At 39.9% G+C, this 22,455-nt stretch overlaps 1 pseudogene; it reads right to left on the bottom strand.

Annotated features, from left to right (window-relative positions):
* Positions 1–6,667: 6,667 nt before the first annotated feature.
* LOC114626834 lies at positions 6,668–10,158 on the bottom strand (annotated as a pseudogene).
* Positions 10,159–22,455: the final 12,297 nt, after the last annotated feature.

Below are 22,455 nucleotides of genomic sequence, written 5' to 3'. Positions count from 1 at the left end.
CAACTTCATGTCTTCTTAGTAGACTACTCAGTGTACCCGTGTGTATGTATACATGTGTATGTGTGTGTAGTCCTACATATTGCCACTAATACCACAAGAAAAGTAACATTATTATCTCAGTAGCCACCAATTGTAAAACAGGATATAAGTTCGTGCTCTTACAGGCACCTGATTTTCAAGAAAGACACCAAAAATACACACTGAAAAAGACAACATCTTCAAGAAGTGGAGTTTTAAAATCTGGATATACATGGAGAGTAATGAAACTATATGCTTATCTTCCACAATCCACAAAACTCAACTCCAAATTGATCAAAGACCTCGTCATAATACCTGACACCCTGAATCTGTTAGAGAAGAAAATACAAAATATGCTTCACTTTACAGGTATAGGAAAGAATTTTCTATATAAGATTCCATTAACAAAACTTAAGATCCACCAGGCAGTTGTGGCCCACACCTTTAATCCCAGCACTTGGGAGGCAGAAGCAGGGGGATTTCAGAGTTCAAGGCTAGCCATGTCTACAGAGTGAGTTCCAGGACAGCCAGGGCTACACAGAGAAACCCTGCCTCGAAAAACCAAACCATCATTTATAAATAAAACTTCATAAAACTGAGCGTTTCTGTGTATCAAATGGGACCATCAGTTAAAGGAAGAGATAGTTTATAGACTGAGAAAGATTATCAGGTATACATACATCGTACAGTGATTAGTATCTAGAATAAACAATAAAGCTAACAATGAGAGAGAGAGAGAGAGAGAGAGAGAGAGAGAGAGAGAGAGAGAGAGAAATGCAGTGAGAATTTCAACTACTTTGAAAAACACAGAAATAGTATGGAAATAGAGTTTCATTTTAATCACAGGAGTGGAATATGGGGTTGCTTCAGATTGTCCACAGCAGTTGACTCTAGCAGGGGCATGACTTTGACTTTGCAATCTGCAGATAGTTTCTGCAATTGTGTGATACTTGGAATTCTGGGGATTTTTCAGAAAGTATAGAAATGCTAGGGCCCTGAGAGGCAGTGCAAGTTGTTGGTTGGTTGATGTTGGTTGGAGTTTGTTGTGGTTGGTTGCAGTTTCTTAAGTAGCAAAGAAATGAGACTAAATTAGATATCCTGATGGCAAAGATCAAACTTGCCCTAAGGAACTCAAGACGTGTAATCAGCAGGAAGTAGTCTAGTGAAAATGTCACTGCCATTCTATGATTTCTTTTTTCTCTCCTATCTAGTGTTAGAGGGTTTAAAAGGTAAAAGAAAAGGGGTGGACCAGGGTGAAAGAAAGAAAGCCAACAAAGTAATCAAAGTCTGGCTACAGTAAACTGGAATAAAATAAACAACCCAATTAAAATTGGCACATAGAACTAAGCAGAAAGCTATCAAAGGAAGAGACACAGATGGCTAAGAAATATTTTTTTAAATGTTTAACATCTTAGACATCAGAGAAATACAAATTAAAACTACATTAAGATTTCATATTACTCTAGTCTGAATAGATACTACTACTACTACTACTACTAATAATAATAATAATAATAGAAATTGTTGTAATGGATGTGAGGAAAGGAGAATCCTTATTTGCTATTAGTGACACCACAAACTTGGTAGAGCCAATATGAAAAACAATTTGGAGGGTCCTCAGAAAACTGGAGATAGTTTTATAACATAATTTGGCTATCACACTCCCAGGCATATACTTAAAGGACTTTACCATATATTGGAAATTTACACATTTATGTTCATAGCTACTCTATTCACAATATCCAAGATATGGAAACAGCCTAGATGGCTGTCAAATGATGAATGGGGTAATGAAAATGGAATTTTATTAGGCTGTGAAGAAAATGAAATTAGGAGACTTGAAAATAAAGAGAGCTGAAAATATGCATTCCGAATGAGCCATCTAAACCCAGAAATACAAACACAACAGAATCTTTTTCATATATTTATGTGAGCCTTGAAATTTTAGATATATACTAATTTTAGTACCTATAAAAGTCAGAAAACTAGTAAGGCTTCCTGGGAGTGATTTTAAGGGAAGAAAAAAGTAGATTAACATAGGGACCCACAACTGGTCAACATGCATAGATGAAGAAAATGTAGAATCCTCAACTTGATATGGGACATCTATATCACATCTTTCTTCTCAAGGTTGTTACTATCATGAGACAAGGGAAGGAAAGATTTCAATTGCAAGTGGTAGTATGGATCCCTGCAGAAAGCAGTATTTTCTGAACATGACAAGGCTGTTGCATAAACAAAATTACAGAATTTATAAATACTTACACAATACCTGCACAAGACCAAGCCATACAAAATCTTTGCCTGAATGTAGAAGTGAAGTCACAACTAAGGAGCTGTTGATAAGTGATGGCTGCTGGACAAGAGTGAGTTAGTTTTTTTTTTTTTTCTGTGATATCGTTCCTGAGTGACTACCTGTACTTTGCAAGATGCTATAACTGTGCCCATTTGCATTTCTAAGAGGACTTAGTTTAATTTAGGGATGTAAACAAAAAAACCATGAAATTGAAAGGGAAACTTGCAGAGGGCATAAGTGAGGAGTTGGACAGTTGGTAATATGGGATGGATTTGGTCAAAACTCTTTATTTATTTATAAAATTCTGAAACCAAAATGAAATTTCATATATGTTTATGATATCTTAATGAAATCTACCACTCTTTCCTTCTCTTCTTGCTACCCGAACACATTTGATATCTCTTAGTATTGTTATTGTTTTCTAGATCTCTGAGTCGAATTAGTGCTTCCCATATGCAAGTGAATATGGAGTCATCCATTAAAGCATGTGTAATTTAAAACTTTCTGCCCCTTAAACAAAAGTATCTCTCCATTGTTCAACTAAATTGACATTAGTTCCTCAACTGTAGGTAGGACATCAACAGCCCCTTCCATTTCATGCTTGAATTTTTCACACTCTTCATCTTGTGGTCTTCTGTGGTGAACTGCAGCTTCAGTTCACTTGTGTAACACCCATATCCTGTCTAGAAGCTATCATTTTACTGAATTACTTCTCATCCTCTGGTCCTTACAGTTTTTCTGCTCCTACTTCTATGATGTCCCCTGAGCCTTGGAGTGTTGATATACATATTGACACATGATGTTCTCTGAATGGCTGAGGACTCATGCTCACTTATTTTCAGCATTTTAAAAAGCTATGAGCTTTGCATTAAGCATTATCCTCTGCAATAAGAAGCATCTCTGACCATGGTTAGGAACAGCATAAATTTATGGCTATAAACAACCCTATTTTAATTGAATTTGACAATATGATAGTCTAACAACAAAACATTAGTAGGCTGTCATATAGAGCCTATGGCTTTCACAACCTTGTTTCCTGATCATGTTTAAATTTCCATGCATGAATTCCTTCCTTTTTAATCAGGCCTAAAATCTAGAAGAGGACTGGGTTGTTCCCATATACTCACATGCCACCATTGCACCAATGGGCACATCTTAACTCACAGGGTCTTCATTGTACCACGCATGATCTAGCACTCAGAAAGACTATTGAATATTTTATTATCTACTAATTTCTAGCACTATGAAGGCTAGCTAGTAGGGACAGGGTTTTCTTATCACTTCAAGATTTATTTCTCTTTTTCCTACAGCCAAAGTTAGTGGTGTCTTCAGAAGTAGGATCTTACTCTGTAGTTGCGATGTGCATCAGTACCAATGCTGAATGTCTCTGTTGTTTTGACATCCTCACTTACCAATAACTCATAGGTTGGTAACCTCTGTTGAGCACTGAGATTTTAATTTTATATTGGGCCCATGAGAGGTAGCCCATGTCTTCTGGAAACATCACTGTTAACCCAAGTGGGCTAACTCTGTTTAACCTATTTTTTAAATTGTACTTTAGTTAGCTTAGAGGATGGCCTAACCGTAACTAAAGATGTATGAAGAAGCCCTATGAAATCCCACTAGTTAATAAACTAATTTACTTTTCAAGGGTCAGTGCTGAAGGTTGAATCAAGATCCTCATAAATGAGCCTCATGAATAAGAGGCATGTATTCTACCACTGAACTACAGACAGATTTCTTAAAGATTATAAGATTTCTTGCCTTATAAGATTATAGGATGAATTTTTCCCCCATGATATTCTAGCTGAGTAAGTTTTACTAAAGGCAATTTTAATTGCCTAGTAATAATTGGAAGTTGAAATTTTTCAATACTACTCTTTCACTTCAGTTTGTCTTGACCATATTTTTCTATAATAATTTAGGTTCTTCATCATACAGTGCCACAAATTTATGAGGAAATCCCATTAGACTAAAGCCAGTATGGTTATTCAAAGTTCTATTTCTTATAAATAATAGTTGAACTCACCGGGGATTAGTTTGCTTAATTATTAACTAACCAGTCAATGTGTACCATGAATATTGGTTTAGAGACAGACACATGATAAAATGATCTAATAAAATGTAAGGTTTTTCTTTGAACAATTGGGAAAAATACTTTCTATATATGGACCAGAGCCTGTTTAGATAAGACTCTTGTCACTAAGGATGGCCCTTGAAAGATGCCTAAAAATAAACGTTTAAAAAGAGAAAATAACTGGAAAACACTGAGTCTTGATGATATATCTTGAATACTTATAGTCAAGCATAAAGCCATATTTCCTTAAGTACTTCTGTTACTTTTTCAACAAATATTTGTGGAATTCTTGCCTTTAAATTTTATTAATTTTATTTACTAGTTTACTAGTATATTATTATTCATGTATGTATTTTATTTTAAAATGTCATTTACTTTGTGTGTATGTGTGTGTGTGTGTGTGTGTGTCTGTGTGTCTGTGTACTTGCATACCATGGTGATTGTGTGCTGTTCTATCACCTTATAGGTCTTATGGATAAAATTTAGTTCATCAGCCGTTGCAACAAGTATCTCTAATTGCTGAGCTAGCTACCTCTATGTCCTGAGTGCCTGTTTTGTTACAGAGATATATGTTTTGGGAAGTTAGCCTTCTTTCAAAAGTTGTGGCTATTAACAGTAGGTTTGCATATACACAAGTTTTGTAACAGGCACTGATTTGTGCATAAGAACACTAAAGTAGACAAGGCAGATATGGCTCTCTGACTTCATTGTCAAGGTCAGTAAATTCTTTTCTTTTTAAACTAGTAAGAGTCTGGTTTTCTCATCTGAACTGAAAGAGTCCTGGTTAATACCAGGAGGATAAGGGAGATTTCAGGATTAAAATTACATGATATATGTTTACTAGCAATGACTAGCATATAGTACCTGGTAGTGGATGTTATTATGGCTCTGTATCTATGCCTCTTCTAATATTCTCAAGTGATAGCTATAAATGTGTGGGAAAAATCCACAGTGGAGTCCCGGGGGTTTCCACACAGACAGGTCCCACAAACAGGAGAAAGTCCAGAGTTCCAGGGGCTGGAAGCTTTAGTGACTGCAGGCCCCAATGATAGGAGAAATCCATGAGTTCTAAGAGGTTTTTCTCTTCCAGAAATATTTTAATAAAAATTGACCTTTTTCCAAGAAACACCCACTAAATGTCCATCAGTAAAAGAGAAACGTAACAAAATAAAAAATTTACCACATGGCTATGATTTAAAGAAAAATGCAGACCCTGGAGCACATTTGCCAAGTCCAATATTCAACCAAATTTTTCTTATGGCCCACCAGGAACGCAGACAGCAGAGTAGAGTGTGGCGTACAGAGGCACTGAGATCACAGCCTTCACAGAAGCACCTTCCTCAAAAGCATCCCAGTCTGAGGCGTGATTTTAGGATAAGGCAGGACAATGTTAACACGAAACATACACGTGATCAAAAAATTCTACAGTTCCCCCATATACTCTGAATCTGAAAACAAATCTAGAATCTTTATTACTTTTCTTTAAACAATTGCCAGGACCAGAATCAAAGATAAATAGAAGGCACAGTTTTGCTTGGCTTTGTTATCAGATTTGGGGGTTTGTTTTCTCATGGGAATTTTTTGTCCTTTTTTCTTTTTTCTATTTTTTTTTACAAATACAAATAAAACATGAAAAACTCTACCTCAAAAAAATATATATATAACAGTTCAACAAAAGTCCTTACCTGTGTTGTAGACATTGACAGCCTATGTCACAATTTAAAATCCAATGGTAAAAATGGAGGTTTAGAATTGTTTGGTAATCACATGTCAGAGGAATAAGGTTCTGGAAACACCTTTTATTCAGTTAGCCACACCAGCAGGGACCCAGTGGCAGTTGCCAAAAGCCAATTTTTCCACACCAGAAAGGAGTCATGACTTGATTTTTCCTGCTTTCAAAATGTTTATCAAATCCTGTGTCTCCCAACAAATGAAAGATCCATTGTTAGTGATACCAAGACATGCTCCTCTGGGGAATGGCCATGAAACTCCAGTCTGTGTATGCAGCGTGAGCAGGAAGGTCAGTCTTTCCTCTTCTTCTTTACAAATCTATTCCTCCTAAAGTATCATTCCAGAAAACTGGGAATGAAGGACTAAAGGGTGAAGGGAGGAAAAAGGGTTGGGGAGCATACACCATGAACACAAGTGAAATTAAAATTGTACAAACTCAAGCAGTTTATAATAGACTACTCCGAGACACCAAAGGCTGGTTGAAGGAATTCACCATTCTGCAGGAGCCGGGGCTGTGTGCTGTGTGGAGATCTGAGCCAGGCAATTCACTGCCTTGGAGTTGTAATCCCCCTGCCCATGCCTAAGCCTGGTTTCTGCACCATGCCTCCGCTGGGAGGGTCTCTCATCCCATCACTTGACCCACCACGGGGCCTCCAGGTCCCCGAGGGCGGTTATCCCTGTGGTCGTCTTCCCTGGCAGCTAGAGTCTTCTTCTCTTCCACATTCAGGCGGACCGCGCCTCGGAACATGATGGGCCTATTATTAAGGACCTTCTGAACAGGTTCAGAATCATCAAATACAACAAATCCGAAACTGGGTAACTTCCCACCACTGTTGATGCGCAGCTCCACCACATTCCCATAATTTTGGAAAAAAATCCTTCAGTTCCGACTTGTCAACCTCATGTGGCAGGTTCCCAATGAAGAGCTGATGACTGTCAGGGTGCCTCATCATCCTTCGAGGTCCCACATCTCCTGGTTCACCAGCCTCACAGATTGGTCGGGGTCCTCTCTGAGGAGGGATATTAATCCACTGCTCTCGAACTCTCTGATCCCTCTGATGCCTTTGTGGAGGAATCTGAGAGTCAGGCTTAGATTTGGGACGGGGCTGTAACGCTGGCACTTTGACCACATGAGGTGGTGTCCCTGTCACTGGAACAGCACCACTGGGAGGAACGTTCTTACTAGTCACAGAAGCCCAAGAAAATGTCCTTAAGTCTTCCTGTGCCGGGGTCACGTCTGCTGGGGCAGGGGAAGTGCTCTTCTGCACATCCTCGGGAGCAGCTTCTTCCAATACAGGCTCAGGATTGCCCTCTTGAACGTTGGCCACATGTTCCGGCTCCGGCTCTTGCTCCGGCTCTGGCTCCGGTTCCACAATAGGCTCCTCTAAATGCTCCTCCAAGTCATTGCTGACAGTCTGATCATAGAAAGTTCCAGAATCATTGGACACCACCTCTAATATCTGCTGTCTTTCTTCAGGTTTCTCTACTTCTTCCTCGGATTCACCCTCTTGAGGTTCTGTGACAAAGCCACCGAAGACCTCATCTTGGTATATGAAGATGTCACTGCGAACATAGAATTTGTTGGCAGCAGAACCCTCAGGAGCAAGGACAAAGGTCTGCATGAACCTCCGCAGAGCCTGGTTGTTGTTGAACAGTAGCCCCATCACTTGGACCACCACCCCGTCATTAGAGTTGCGTGAGTATCTACGTGGTGGATCTTGGTGTGGCAGTTGGTGAAGTTTTGTGACATCACTTTCCTATGGATTTCCTTCTGCCTGTAGACTGCATCTGCTGGCTTCCCGCTGGAATCCAAGCCCCCGTGGGCTTAGGAAGAGTTCTTTCCATAAAATCTGTGCATTGTGTCCGGGTCCTTGTTCAACAGGGTGTAGTACTGTCCCACAAACTCCCACCCGACCAGCAGAGGACTAGGCTTCTCCACAAAGATCGCTTTGGTCAATTCAACCTGAACAGCTGAGCCGGAAGACAGGGCTGCTGCATGGGAGGAGGTGGCAGCGTCCCTTGCGTGATGGTTCTAAGAGTTTTATTGCCATGGTCTGGTAGTTGGATCTGGATGTGTATCCCCCTAGTTCAAGCCAGGGGGGAGCTGGCTTAAATAGGGAAGGGGAAAAGAGGAGGGGCTGGGAAGGAATAACTTAATTTAGCTAGGCTCCCTGGCCTTTACGTAACTCATGAATATGGAAATCTCTTGAGGCTGAAGCTTGTAGTCACGCCCTCTACCTGTAGGTGGATGGTGACACAAACCTCTCTGGGAGGAGCTGCTCTAAGCCAAACATGTCTGCAAGGTATAGGTTAATAGAGATGTAGCCCACGTGCTAGGAGCTTGGATTCTGGGAGCATGGGGAAATGTATTCCGTATCCCTTGCAGGGTCTCTGGCCATTTCCAAGCCAATGCTCTACCAAAACCCAAGACCCCTTCATGGTCCTTCATAAATATTATCATATTTCTCATAAATACATATTCTTTCTTGCATTTTACTACACCCATATTCCATAATAAGTGATCCTTAACAATATGTCATTTCAGAAAATCTAGGGAAGTGGAGACACAGGTAAAGGACTGAGGAAGGAATACTCAAACTCTAGACACTTCTAAAAGATATTGTTCTAAACACATTTCAGCCAGGATGGATAATTGCTGTCTAAGGAGATCTATAGTTGTAGACTTCTTATGATAAGCACTGATTCACAATCACACTCTATTTAAAGACTGCCACTTAAGTTTACTATAATTATAGCAAACCTCTAAATTTCAGTTTCTTGGCATGAAAAATGAGAATGAAAGTTTTCTTAAGCCCTGGGGTGGTTACAAATCCTATGTGAGTGAAAATATTTAAGCTGTTTTTAAGAGTGTGTTGGTAATAAGAAGTGCTTAGAAGATGTTATTGTTCATGAAACTTTTCAAGAACCTTGGAGTTCAAAGCTTACCTTTTACTGTGCTGTGCTCTCCCATAATAATGCTATTACTTAAAGATTTAACTACTGTGCAGCAAGACACATCAAAACATCTCCAAATCCATGCATTCCACTTCTTTTTGAGTTGTAATGTGACATTTTGTCAGTATTTTTCATATGTTTCTGGTCTGTCCTCACATCTCATGTAACATATCTCACACACTCTTCAAATATGTTCTTCTGCACTCTCTACTACATCTCAATTGGAAAAAATATCCTCTGACCTTATATCCTTCTCAGATTGCAGATGTGTATCTTGCTTTCCTTTAATTATCTCAACAATCTCTCCTTAGATTCTATTTCTTCATACTGAAGCTCACTGTGATTCAGGATACACTCTCACTACTTTTCTGAGAAAGGTCTGGTACACACAATCACCTACCTCTTTAATGTTAGAGCTGGAAGTCTCTGCAGAAAACGTACATATTTCTCCCTTGTTCCACATAATTTGAGTCTGTTCACTGCTCTTCTGGCTTTGGGCAAACATATTTTATACACCTGTATTTCCTTAAGGGATTTATTCATGTCCTCTTTGAAGGCCTCTATATTAGTCAGGATTCACTAGAGTCACAGAACTGATATACCACCTCTATATATTGAGGAAAATTATTGGAATGACTTACAGTCAACAGTCTAACTTAGGGCTAACCCAACAATGGGAAACTGTGAATGAGAAGTCCAAGAATCTAGTACTTGCTCAGTCTTACCAGGCTAGTTGTTTCAACTGGTCTTCTGTATAGGCTGGAATCCTGAAGAAATAGCCTCCAACAGATGTGCTGGCAAGTAAGTGCAAGCAGACAAAGAAGAATGAATACTTTTTATAGCAGAAGGCAGAGCCCAGAATGAAGATGTGTATCACCATGCCTGGATATGGCTTTCCCAGGCTATCTTCGAACTCACATCTGTTTGCCTCTATCTCCTTGGACTAAAGGCATATACTACCTTACCTGGGCCTAAGCCTTTCATGACAATATGCCTCAATATCTGAATCACTGATGTGACCTCCATTTCTGGATTGTAGCTCATTCCATATATAGTCAACTTGACAGCCAGGAATAGCCATGATAGCCTCTATTATATATGTAAGACACTATTTAAGATCCTTTTCTTGTGCTCCAGTTTCATTAAGATATTCAGGGTTTGTCGCAGGAAAGCTGGGATATGATGGTGCCATATTTCCCTAGGTCTTGTTGATTGTGTTCTTACTTAGTCCATTAGGCATCTATTTACCCTTGGTGTTGGATGGGTAATCTGGATGTCAACAAGACTTCTAAGGAAGGTGGGGGGAGCCATGGGACAGACAATGGAGGCCCATGTACCTGACTCTGCTGGCTATGCCACATGTAGACCCTGCTGGCAAAGTGTTGGTGGGGCAATGTTCTAAGCTGGTAGTTCTTGGGGTCTCCACAAGCATCCATGGGGGAGGTAGTCTTGGAGTACCACAAGGCTACTCATGACTGAGGAAGAATCCTAGAGCTAGACAATGGAGCCCAGGAGGGCATGCACAACTCACTTGGTTGTTTCCAAGGTGGATACCACTGGAGTAGAATTGGTGGAGCAGGGTTCCAAGCTACTTAGTCTTGGGGGGACCCTGAAAGTTTCTATAGGGAAACAGGATGCACTTAGTGTCCCACAACACTCTTCCAGACCTAAGAGCTGTACCAAAGTTAGACAGTGGGGCTCAGAAAACTACATCCAACCTACTTTTGGAGGCTGTGTCCCAAGTGGAGCCAAATGGGATAGAGGATAGATCTAACTGAGATGGGATTGGTGAGGCAGGGTTACAAGCTAGTTCATCTTGGGGCTCTTGAAATTTTCCATGGGGAAGCAGGTCACTCTTGGGGTCCTGTAAGTTTCCTTTGCAGAGAAAATTGAGCATAGAGATAGACAATGGGGCTCAGGGTAACTTGCGTAGCTCACCTCTGCAGGCTGTGTCCCAGGCATACCCAACTTGGAAGAGATTAGTTGGGAAGGTTTCTAAGCTAATTAGTCTTGTGACCAAAAAGGCTTCCGCAAGGGAGAAAGATGATTTTGGGGATCTGGAAGGCTGCTCAGGAACAAAGAGCAAGCCCAGAGCTGTATTTCAACAATAACAGAAAGCCTACATATCATGAAACTGATCAACTCTCTACTCAATTACATTGGGTCAGGGAAGAAATTAAAGACTTTCTAGAATTCAATGAAAGTGAAGGAACAACTTACTCAAACTTATAGAACACTATGTAAGCAGTTGCTAATAAGAAAATTTATAACATTAAGTGCCCGGATAAAGAACTTGAAGAGTTCTCATACTAATGAATTAAAAGGATATCTGAAACCTCTAGGGACAAAAAAGAAGCAAGCAGACCAAAGAGGAATAGAAGGCAGGAAATAATCAAACTCAGGGATAAAATCAATCAAGGATAAACAAAGAAAACAATACAAAGAATCAATGAAACTAAGAGCTGGTTCTTTGAGAAAATCAACAAGATTGACAAACCTTTAGCTACACTAACTTAGAGGCAGAGAGACAGTACCCAAATAAACAAAATCAGAAATGAAAAGGGAGACATCATAACTGACACTGAGGAAATTCAAAGAATCACTAGTTCTTACTTCACAAGCCTATACTCCACAAAATTTGAAAATCTGAATGAAATGACTGATGTTTCTAGACTGATACAAATTACCAAATCTAAATCTAAATCAAGATCAGATAAACTCTCTTAAAAGTCCTATAGCATCTAGGGAAATAGAAGCAGTTATTAAAAATTTCCCAAAGAAAACAAAAAACAAAGTAAAACTACAACAACAAAAGGCCTTGGCCAGAGTTTTTTAATGATGAATTCTACCAGACATTCAAAGAAGAGCTAATATCAATACTCATCAAACAATTCTACAAAATAGGAACAGAAGAAACACTGCCCAACTCATTGTATGAAGCTACAGTGACCCTGATACCTAAACCACATAAATACTCAACAAAGAAGGGTAACTTCAGACTGATTACTCTTGTGAACACTGATGCAAAAATACTCAATAAAATACTTGCAAACTCAAACCAAGAACACATCAAAAACATCTTTTATCATGGTCAAGTAGGCTTCATTCCAGATATGTTTCAATATATGAAAATCCATCAACATAATCTACCATATAAACAAACTGAAATAAAAAGATCACATGATCATTTTATTAAATATTGAAAAACATTTTGACAAAATCCAACACACCTTCATGTTAAAAGTACTAGAAAGACGAGGGATACAAGGCATATACTGAAACGTAGTTAAAACAATATACAGAAAGCCAACATCAAACTATATGGAGAGAAACATAAAACAAGTTTATTAAAATCAGGACAAGATGAGGCTACCCATTCTCTCCCTATCTATGCAAAATTGTACTTGAAGTACCAGTCAGAGCAATAAAATGACTAAAGGACATCAAGGGTTTACAATTTGGAGAGGAAAACAAAGTATTGCTATTTGTAGATGATAAGATAGCATACATATGTGACACCAAAATTTCTACTAGAAAAATCCTACAGTGGATAAACACCTTCAGCAAAGTGACTGGATACATAATTGTCTCAAATAAATCAATAGCCCTCCCTTATCCAAATGATAAATAGGACAAGAAAGAAATTAGGGAAACAATACACCCTTTATAATAGCCATAAATAATTTAAAATATCTTTGTATAACTATAACCAAGAAAGTAAAGATCTATATGACAAGAACAACTTCCTGAAGAAAAAAATGAAAGAAGACCTCAGAAGATGGAAAGTTCACCCATGCTCATGGATAGGTAGAATTAACATAGTGAAAATGGCCATCTTACAAAAGCAATTTACAGATTCAATTCAATCCCCATTAAAATTCCAACACAAAATTTTATAGACCTTGAAAGAGCAATTATCAACTTCATATGGAAAAATAAAAATTCTTAGGATAGCCAAAGCAATCCTGAACAATAAAAGAACTTCAGGAGGAATTGTCACCCCTGACTTCAAGCTGTACTATGGAGCAATAGCTATAAAGTTTCCATGGTATTGGTACAGAAGCAGACAGGTGGATCAATGGAATCAAAGCCCCAGAAATTAACCTACACACCTATGGACACTTGATTTTTTTAATAAAGAAGTCAAAGCTGTACAATGGAAAAAAGAAAACATCTTCAACAAACAGTGCTGGTCTAACCTGATGCCTACATGTAGAAGAGTCCAGACAGATCCATATTTATTGCCCTGCACAAAACTCAAGTCCAAGTTGATCAAAGACCTCAACATAATACTGAATCCACTAAATCAAACAGAATAGAAAGTGGGAAATAGCCTTGAACACATTGGTACAGGAGACAAGTTCCTGAATAGAACACCAATGCCTTAGGCTTTATGATGGGACTTCATGAAACTGAAAAGCTTCTGTAAGATAAAGGACACTATGAACAAGACAAAATAGCAGCGTATAGATTGAGAAAGGATCTTCACCAACACTACATCTGACAGAGTGCTAACATCCAAAATTTACAAAGAACTCAGGAAGTTAGATGCAACCCAAATAACCTAATGAAAATGAGGTGCAGAGCTAGAACAGAGAATTCTAAATAGGAATCTTAAAAGTCTCAAATGGCTAAGAAGCATTGAAATATTCAATGTCCTTAATGATCAAAAATGCAAATCAAAATGACTCTGAGATTCTATCTTACACCCATCAGATTGGCTAAGATCAAAAACTCAAAGGACAGCAAATGATGGCAAAGTTGTGGAGCTAGGCAAACACTCCACCACTGCTGCTGGAAGTGCAGACTTCTACAACCACTCTGAAATTCAATTTTGTGGTTTCTCAGAAAATTTGGAATAGTTCTACCTCAAGGCCCAGCTATACCACTACTGGGAATACACCCAAAAGACGTTCTACCATCCTATGAAGACACTTGCTCAACTATGTTCAAAGCAGCTTTATTCATAATAGTCAGAAACTGGAAGTGACCGAAATGTCCCTCAACTTAATGATGGATAAAGAAAATGTGTTTCATTTACACAATGGAATACTGCTCAAGCAAATGGATGGAAATAGAAAATATTATCCTGAATGAGGTATCCCAGACCCAAAAGGACTTTGCATGGAATGTACTCCCTTATAAGTGAATATTAGCCATAAAGTACAGGATAACCACACTGTAATCAACAGACCCAAAGAAGCCAAATAACAAGAAAGGCCCAAGAGAAGATGGTTGAATCTTTCTCAGAAGCTGAAAGAAAATAGAAACTGTAGGTCAATTGAAAGAGAGAACTGAGTGGAATAGGAGATGGGGAGGGAAGTAGGGTGAGAGTGGGGAGATCATACGTAGGGAGAGATAAGAAAAATCAGCAGTGGATGGGGGCAATTTCTAGGACTTGCCAGAGACCCAGGATGGTGGAGCCCACAAAGGATCTATGGGGATGACTCTAGTTAATACTACTAGCAGTGGGGAATATGGATTCCGAAGTGGCCACTTTCTGTATCCAAGCAGGACTCACAGTGGAGGGCCAAAACAATTCAGTGAGGAGACAAGAGAAGCTAGTTTGAAATCAGTCAAGTTAGAGAAGACTTTGATCCAGAACAACAGAATTGAACCAGATAGACAGACAGACAGACAGACAGACAGACAGACAGAATTCAGAAAGAGTTTGAAAGGATAAGCTACTCATAAGTGAGTCTCGAAGAGGACAATTACATCTAGTGAATAAAAATTACATTTATAACAACCCACAGACTCAGAGGGGCTAAAAAGAAAGGCTCAAGGGAGTATGCATGTATCTCTCTAGGAAGAGGGAATAGAATAGAATTTGTGGTCAGACAAGGGACTTGTAGGGAAGGGAACAGAAGGGATCAAGCAGGCTGGGGACAGGTATGGAGAGAAAGAGAGAATATTGGGAGAAATGACTGGAATTAGGTAGCATTTGGGGAGTGATGTTAAAAACCTAGTGCAGTGGAAACTCCTTGGAATCTAAAAGACAGTGATTCTAGCAAAGTTTCCTTGTAATGACGATCACTATATGAGGTTGGCATGAAATGGATATCTTTCATAACAAGGCAAGACTCCAAGCAGTGGGACTGGGATAGCAACCAAGCCACATAAACTTCAACCTACAATCTGTCCTGCCTGCAATACCTGCTGGAGGAATGGTGGCACAGAAGTTGTGGGGGTATCCAACCCATGGTTGGTCCAACTTATAGCCCATGCCACCAGAGGGAGTCCATTCTTCACACTGCCTGGATGGCCAGGAATCAGAGGCAGGACAACCCAGAAATCCAGGATAGAACTAACCATGACTGGTGAAGAAAGAGAGAGAGGCGGGGGGGAAGAGACAGAGACAGAGAGAGGGAGAGAGAGACAGAGAGAGACAGAGAGAGACAGAGAGAGACAGAGAGAAGGAAGGAGGGAAGGAAAAGAAAGTAAGGGAGAGAAGGAAGAAGAAGAAAGTCAATGAAATGATTCCTAAAAATATTCTCTCCACCCAGTCCCACCAAGCTTACCCCTACCCCATCCACTCCTCATTTGTTTCCCCTCAGAAAGGGTCAGCTCTCCCAGAAATATTAACCAAACATGGCATATCAAGTTGCAATAAGACTAGGCACTTTCCCTCATATCAAAACAGGACAAAGCAATCCTGTAGGAGGAAAGAGTCCTAGAAGCAGGCAAAAGAGTCAGAGACAGTCCCTACTCTCCATGTTAAGAGTTCCACAAGAACACCAAACTACACAAACATATCATATATGCAGAGGACTTAAGTCAGAGCCATGCAGGCTCCCTGATTGTTGATTGTGTCTCAGAGAGCACCTATGAGCCCAGATTAGTTGAAGTTGTAAGTTTTTCTTGTATCCTTGAACCCTCTGGCTCCTAAAATGGTTCCTCTCCTTCTTCTGAAGGATTCACTATATCTAACTTTTGTTGTGATACCTGAATTTGTTTCTGTTGCTGGATGGAGCCTCTCTGATAATATGTGTGCATCATTACTTCATTGACTCTTTTTTTTTTTTTTTTGGCTTGGTGAGACTTTGGGTCATCTTGTCTCTATTTCTGGTCCTCTAGGTAGTGTCAGGGGTGGGTTCCCTCTTGTGGCATGGGTCTCAAGCTGAAAAAAAATCATTGGTTATTCATTACTGCGATTTCTGTGGACCTTCACCCCAGCACATCATGTTGCAGGACTAATTGTAAGTTTAAGGTTTTGTAGCTGGTTTGGTATCCGAATCCTTCTACTGGAAGTCTTGCCTGGTTATAAGAGAACACACATGGTATTCACTCGCTGATTATTGGATATTTGCCCAGAACCTTGAAATGCCCAAGATTCCACTCACAGGCCACATGAAGCTCATGAAGAAGGAAGACCAAGTGGGGGTGATTCAGTCCTTCTTAGAAGGAGCAACAAAATACTCAAGGGAGCAAATATGGAGACAAAGTGAGGGACAGAAACTGAAGGAGGGGCCATTTGAAGACCTTTCCACCTGAGTATCCACCCCATATGCAGTCACCAAAGGTAGATGCTGATGTGGAAGTCAGGAAGTACATGCCGATAAGGGCCTGATATGGATGTCTCCTCAGAGGCCTTCAAGAGTCTGACATATTCAGAGGCAGATGCTCACAACTAGCCATTGAACTGATCATGAGGTTCTCAATGGAGGAGTTAGAGTGAGGACTGAAGGAGCTGAAAGGGTTTGTGGCACCATGAGGAGAGCAACAATATCAACCAACCACAGCTCCCAGGGTCCTAACCACCAGCCTGGGAGCACTGAGGGAGGGATCCAGGGCTTCAGCTGTATATGTAAGATTGGAGGGCCCTGCTGGGCACAGGTGGAAGATGAGATCCTTGACCTCATGAAGGCTGGACGCCCCAGGGGGGTGGGAATTTTGTGGGTGGGGAAGTGGGAGTGGGGGGGTAGGTAGGGGTTACATCCACAGAGAAGAAGGAGGAGGGGTGAGGGGATGGGGGGTTCCCGGGTCGGTGGGGGATGGGGTAAGGGGATAACATATGAAATGTAAATAAAATATCCAATAAAAAAAAAGAAAGAAAAATCATACTATATCAAGTTTCCTAGACCCAGAAAGGAAAATATGGTATGTACTTACTTATAAGTGGATATTAACTACAAACTAAAGGATGACTCTGCTACAGTCCACAGACCTAGAGAAGCTAAGCAACAAGGAAGGCTCAAGGCAGAATACATGGCTCTCCCTGAGAAGGGGAAACAGAAGAGATCTCATAGGTGGATTGGACCTGGGTGAGGATGGGAACAGGATGGATTAGGTGGGAACAAAGGATGGAGAGAGAGAATATTTGGAGAGACAACTGAAATTGGTGAGGGCAATTCAGGGGTGAGGTAGAAAACTAGTGCAATGGAAACTCCCAGGCGTCTACTAGGGTGACCCTAGCTAAGATTCCGAGTAATAGAGGATAGAGACCCAAAACACTTTGTTATACCTTAAGAACTTTTAAAAGCATTCACATCCTCAGACCTTTATACAAGCTCTTAGGCTGTCATTACAACTGGACTTTGTTTTCATTAATAGCCTCTCATGAGTTCGCTTTAGGAACTTCAGTCTTGTCATACAATGACAAGTCTCAGTTTCTTTCCATGATGCTTTTATGTCCTTTCTAAAAACTAATACCACCTAAATGATGTGTGGTATCACGAAGTTCAGCTAGCACCATCAGGCATACTCTTATATATGAGTGCACCAAGGTACAGCCATACAATCTTATTAAACAAGCATTATTTTTTAAGTCACATCTTTTATAAACTCTGCTTTCATGATTTTTCTTTTCAGATCAAGAATTACAATACACAAAGAAAACAAACAAAGAGAGTAAGCCCCAGTGAAGGAGAGATGGATATAAGAGTTATAGGGAATGGAATCAGCTTTGACTGCCTGCTATGGAACAATTTTCAGACCCTATTAGGACAGACTGTTGGTGAAAGGTAGGAGTCTCTTGGATGTTAAACATCCTTGTATAAGTGCTACCACAGATAGATGTAGATAGGAAGAAATCAATGAGGAGAGAACAAGTTTAGATATAAGAAATTCTTGGATCATTTGTTTGTGCAGTGGCAGAAGTTGACACCATTGAAAATCGACCATTCCAATTTTGGCCATTGGACTGTACTGAAGCCAAGCTGTTTGTGATAACAGAGTAAGGCTTTAATAAATCTGAATCCATGGAATGAGAGAGAAAGGATCTCAACATTAACTCAGCTGAAGGCAATTTTATCAGCTCCAAGTGGGAGCTGAGAGACAAGTGGTGGCATAGAGAAGCTGTGAGACTTCCAGGAAGCAGCTGGGAGACAGAAGGGACAAGGTCACAGAGGCAGCCTGGAAGGGCCTAAATGAAGCCATGGGACTTAACAGGCAGCTTCTAGAGGGAAGAAGCAAGGAAACAGGAAAAGTTCCAATAGAGGGAGACAAGCAGATGTCTTTGTTTTTTTTTTATTGGATATTTTATTTATTTATATTTCAAATGTTATCCCCTTTCCCGGGTTTCCCTTCCAGAAACCTCCTATCCCATCCTCCCTCCTGCTGCTTCTATGAGGGTGTTCCCCCACCTACCCACCCACTCCCGCCTCCCCATCCTGGCATTCCCCTACACTAGGGCATCGAGCCTTTCTAGGACCTAGGGCCTCTCCTCCTGTTGATGTTCTACAAGGCCATCATCTGCTTCATATACAGCTGGAGTCATGGGTCTCTCCATGTGTACTCTTTGGTTGGTGGTTTAGACCCTGGGAGCTCTGGGGTGGGGGGTTCTGGTTGGTTGATATTGTTGTTCTATGGGGTTGCAAACCTCTTCAGCTCCTTCAATCCTTTCTCTAACTCCTCCATTGGGAACCCATGCTCATTCCAATGTTCGGCTGAGAGCATCCGCCTCTCTATTTGTCAGGCTCTGGCTCAAAAGACAGCTATATCAGGCTCCTGTCAGCATATACTTCTTAGCATCTACAATAGTGTCTGTGTTTGGTAACTGTATATGGGATGGATCCCCAGGTGGGGCAGTCTGTGGATGGCCTTTCCTTCAGTCTCTGCTCCACATTTGCCTCCATATTTGCTCCCATGAGTATTTTGTTCCCCCTTCTAAAAAGGGCTGAAGCATCCACACTTTGGTCTTCCTTCTTCTTGAGCTTCATGTGTTCTGAGAATTGTATCTTGGGTATTCCAAGCATTTGGGCTAATCTCCACTTATCAGTGAGTACATACCATGTGTGTTCTTTTGTGACTGGGTTACCTCACTCTGCATGATATTTTCTAATTCCATCCATTTGCCTAAGAATTTCATGAATTCATTGGTTTTTGCCCATGTAGTAAGGCTACAGAGGGTGTAGTGTGTTCCAGAAGAGAGGGGGAAGGGAGGAAGAGGGAGGGAGGGAGAGAGAAATGGAGAGAGGGAGAGAGAGAAGGAGAGAGAGGAAGGACACTGAGTAGGCAAGGAGAGATGGATTCTTGGTGTAGGCAGAGGGAAGATGTGGCTCAAGAGGCAGACTCTAGAATCTGGAACCAAATATGATGGGTGGAAGAAACCACCAGAAACAAATGATCCATACAGACTTTAGGAGAGTCACATCAGTCAGTTTGAAATTTTGAGGCATGGGCATGACTGAAAGGTAGGTATAGCAACCTCTACCAATGCTACAGAAAGTTTACATAATAGTGGTACAAATCTTGAGATGAGATTAGTGCCTTAGCAAAATTTTTCTGACGGTTAAATCAAAATCAAAAGAGCATGAGTATTAATAGTCCCCAATGGGAATAGTCTGTTCCTTGATTTTGTTTTGTTCTCCTTTCTCTGTCACATAGTCTAGTGGCTCCCCTAATACAGGACAGAAATTCTGGAGGAAACCTTTAAGCAAGCATGGTTGGATCTAGGAAAGGAGGAGCCATATTCCAACTCCAAAGCCAGCTTTAATTGAAGTGAAACAGCACAAAACAGCAGTCTAATGTAACACATACCTAAAAGACATCTAAAATGCACATGAATTTCGATAAAAAATTAAGTCAGTAAGCTGAAAACAAAGAAGGCTTGGAAGTTGAAAATGTTTTACACTGTCAGAGGGAGGTGAGAGACTCACAAGCCAGAGAGGAGAGTGAGGAGCATGTGTTTGTCTAGCAGTTTTAGTGTTTCATGATTCATGTTTAAGTCTTTGTTCTATTGGGAGTTAATTTTTGTATAAGGTGATATATATGAATATAATATCATTCTTCTGCTTGTGTGTATCAGTTTTTGCAGAGGTAGTGGTACTGTACTAAACCAGTAGTCTATCTAATCACATTCTAAATATTTGTCCTAATGCACAAAGATAAGTATAGTCCTTAATCCTCATCAAGGAAAGTTGTTATTTCAATAGACAGAGACCATTATATTTGGAATAGTATTCCATAGTGTATATGTACAAGATTTTCACTATCATTCATCAGTTAAAAGACATTTAGGTTGTTTCTATTTCTTAGCTATTTTGATTAGAAAAGCAATGATTACAGCTGAACAAGTATCTGTAGAATAAGCTGTCCAGTCCTTTGGAAATTCCCCAAGTAGCGCTATACATAAATTAAAATTCAGTGCTGTGGAGTCCATTCTCAGAGTATATGTTCACAAAACTCAGCATCCTTCTCTGCAGATTCCTACTCAACTGCGTTGTGGCTACTCTAGTGTCAATAACTAAGAGATGGATGGAAACAATCTAAATGTCATTTAGTGGATGAATAGACAATGAAAATATGGCACATATGTACAGTGATATATTATTTAGCTTTAAATAAAAATGGATAGAACTAGAAAATATATTGAGTGCGATATCTCAAGCCTAGAAAGAAAAATGTTGTGTATTCTCCTTCATTTGTGCCTCCTATGTATAAACCTTCAGATGTGAGTATATAAACTGGAAAAACTGCATAAATGAGTGAATGAAAAAGGAATCCTAGTGGTGTGCTCTAGAGATGGAAATATCACTATCAAGGAAATATGGTTGAAATGGAAAAATGGGAGAGAGGCTTTAACTGAAGAGGTCTGAGAAATTAATATACAGAAGGAAAGAATGAAAGCTGGATAAGTAACATCACATCAAGGATTATTGAAAGAAATGAAATCAATCAACTTATTTTGCATATACTTATGATTATGTATACATCTGCATGAATATATATACATACATACATATATATGTATGTATGTATATATATATATATAATCATCAAATTAGTTTATCTCACTCCAGGTGATGTTTTCTCTAAGGGCCATAGGTTATCTAACAAATCCTAGTACCAGGCAGGAGAATCTTGCTTTCAAGGTGTTATATTTGTGAGTACAGAATATTCATAAATCAGTATAAGCTATGGTTACCTCCTAAAAGTTGGATGTAAAGTCCTATTGTTGAAGGCATCACACACATTGGACAGAGGCCTTTGAGGGTTTGATGTGTCTCAGACCAAAAAGCTTCCTCTGTGAAGACTAGCTTTCACAGTACCAAAAATTCCTATACAACTTTCCAAGAGAGGAAAAGTAGTCAATATTCCTACCCAGATGCGGTGCCTATGAATCACAGCAATAACCAGCACTGCATATCCTTATTGGAACAATAATGGAACTTTCATCTTAGCAACAACCACAGCTTTCTAATTGGGCAATAGGCCTACACAACAGAAGAGAAATTATGCCTGGTAATGTAAACCTAGACAACTACACATGGCTAGTGAGGTCATGGATCCTAGAGGAGAATAAATTACTACTTTCCTAAAGCAGTATAGTTTCTAATTTCTTCCTACTCTTATAACTACAAGTAAGTGTGTAGCTCTCACCTCTCATCCAAAAGCCTCTTTTCTTGCAGATGTTAGATACAATGCCAGACCTAGATAAAACACAAAACAACTGATCATGTTGTGTCTAGCCTCAATTGATACAACAGTGCAACCCCTACACCTATGGCTCAAGGAACATTGCGGCAGAGAGAGAGTGGACAGACTGTCAAAACCAGAAGACCAGAAAGTCTGACATGAAATTATGTCATCTATAGATCACTGTCAAATCTCAACAGTATGGCTGCCTAAAGAAGAAATGAATAAACAAGTTTGAATATCAGTTGGTGTACCATGTGGATGCAGGAAATCTCACATGGTCCCAGGAAAGTAATGACTGCTTAGAGAAGAATTAATATTCTCCAGGCATTAGGCCCCTAATTGCTCACTGAATACCAATACCAAGTGACCAGCCCTAAATATATATACATACAAGTAGCACTGTATAGACCCAGCAGATTTTATTTATATACTTATTTGTATATATGTGAGTGTGTGAGCCTGCCTGTGAGTCTCTCTCTCTCTCTCTCTCTCTCTCTCTCTCTCTCTCTCTCTCTCT

The sequence above is a fragment of the Grammomys surdaster genome, unplaced genomic scaffold (assembly GCF_004785775.1).
Source record: "Grammomys surdaster isolate TR1022 unplaced genomic scaffold, NIH_TR_1.0 240, whole genome shotgun sequence".
Classification (NCBI taxonomy): Eukaryota; Metazoa; Chordata; class Mammalia; order Rodentia; family Muridae; genus Grammomys; species Grammomys surdaster.
This window is presented reverse-complemented; position numbering and strand designations above follow the sequence as displayed.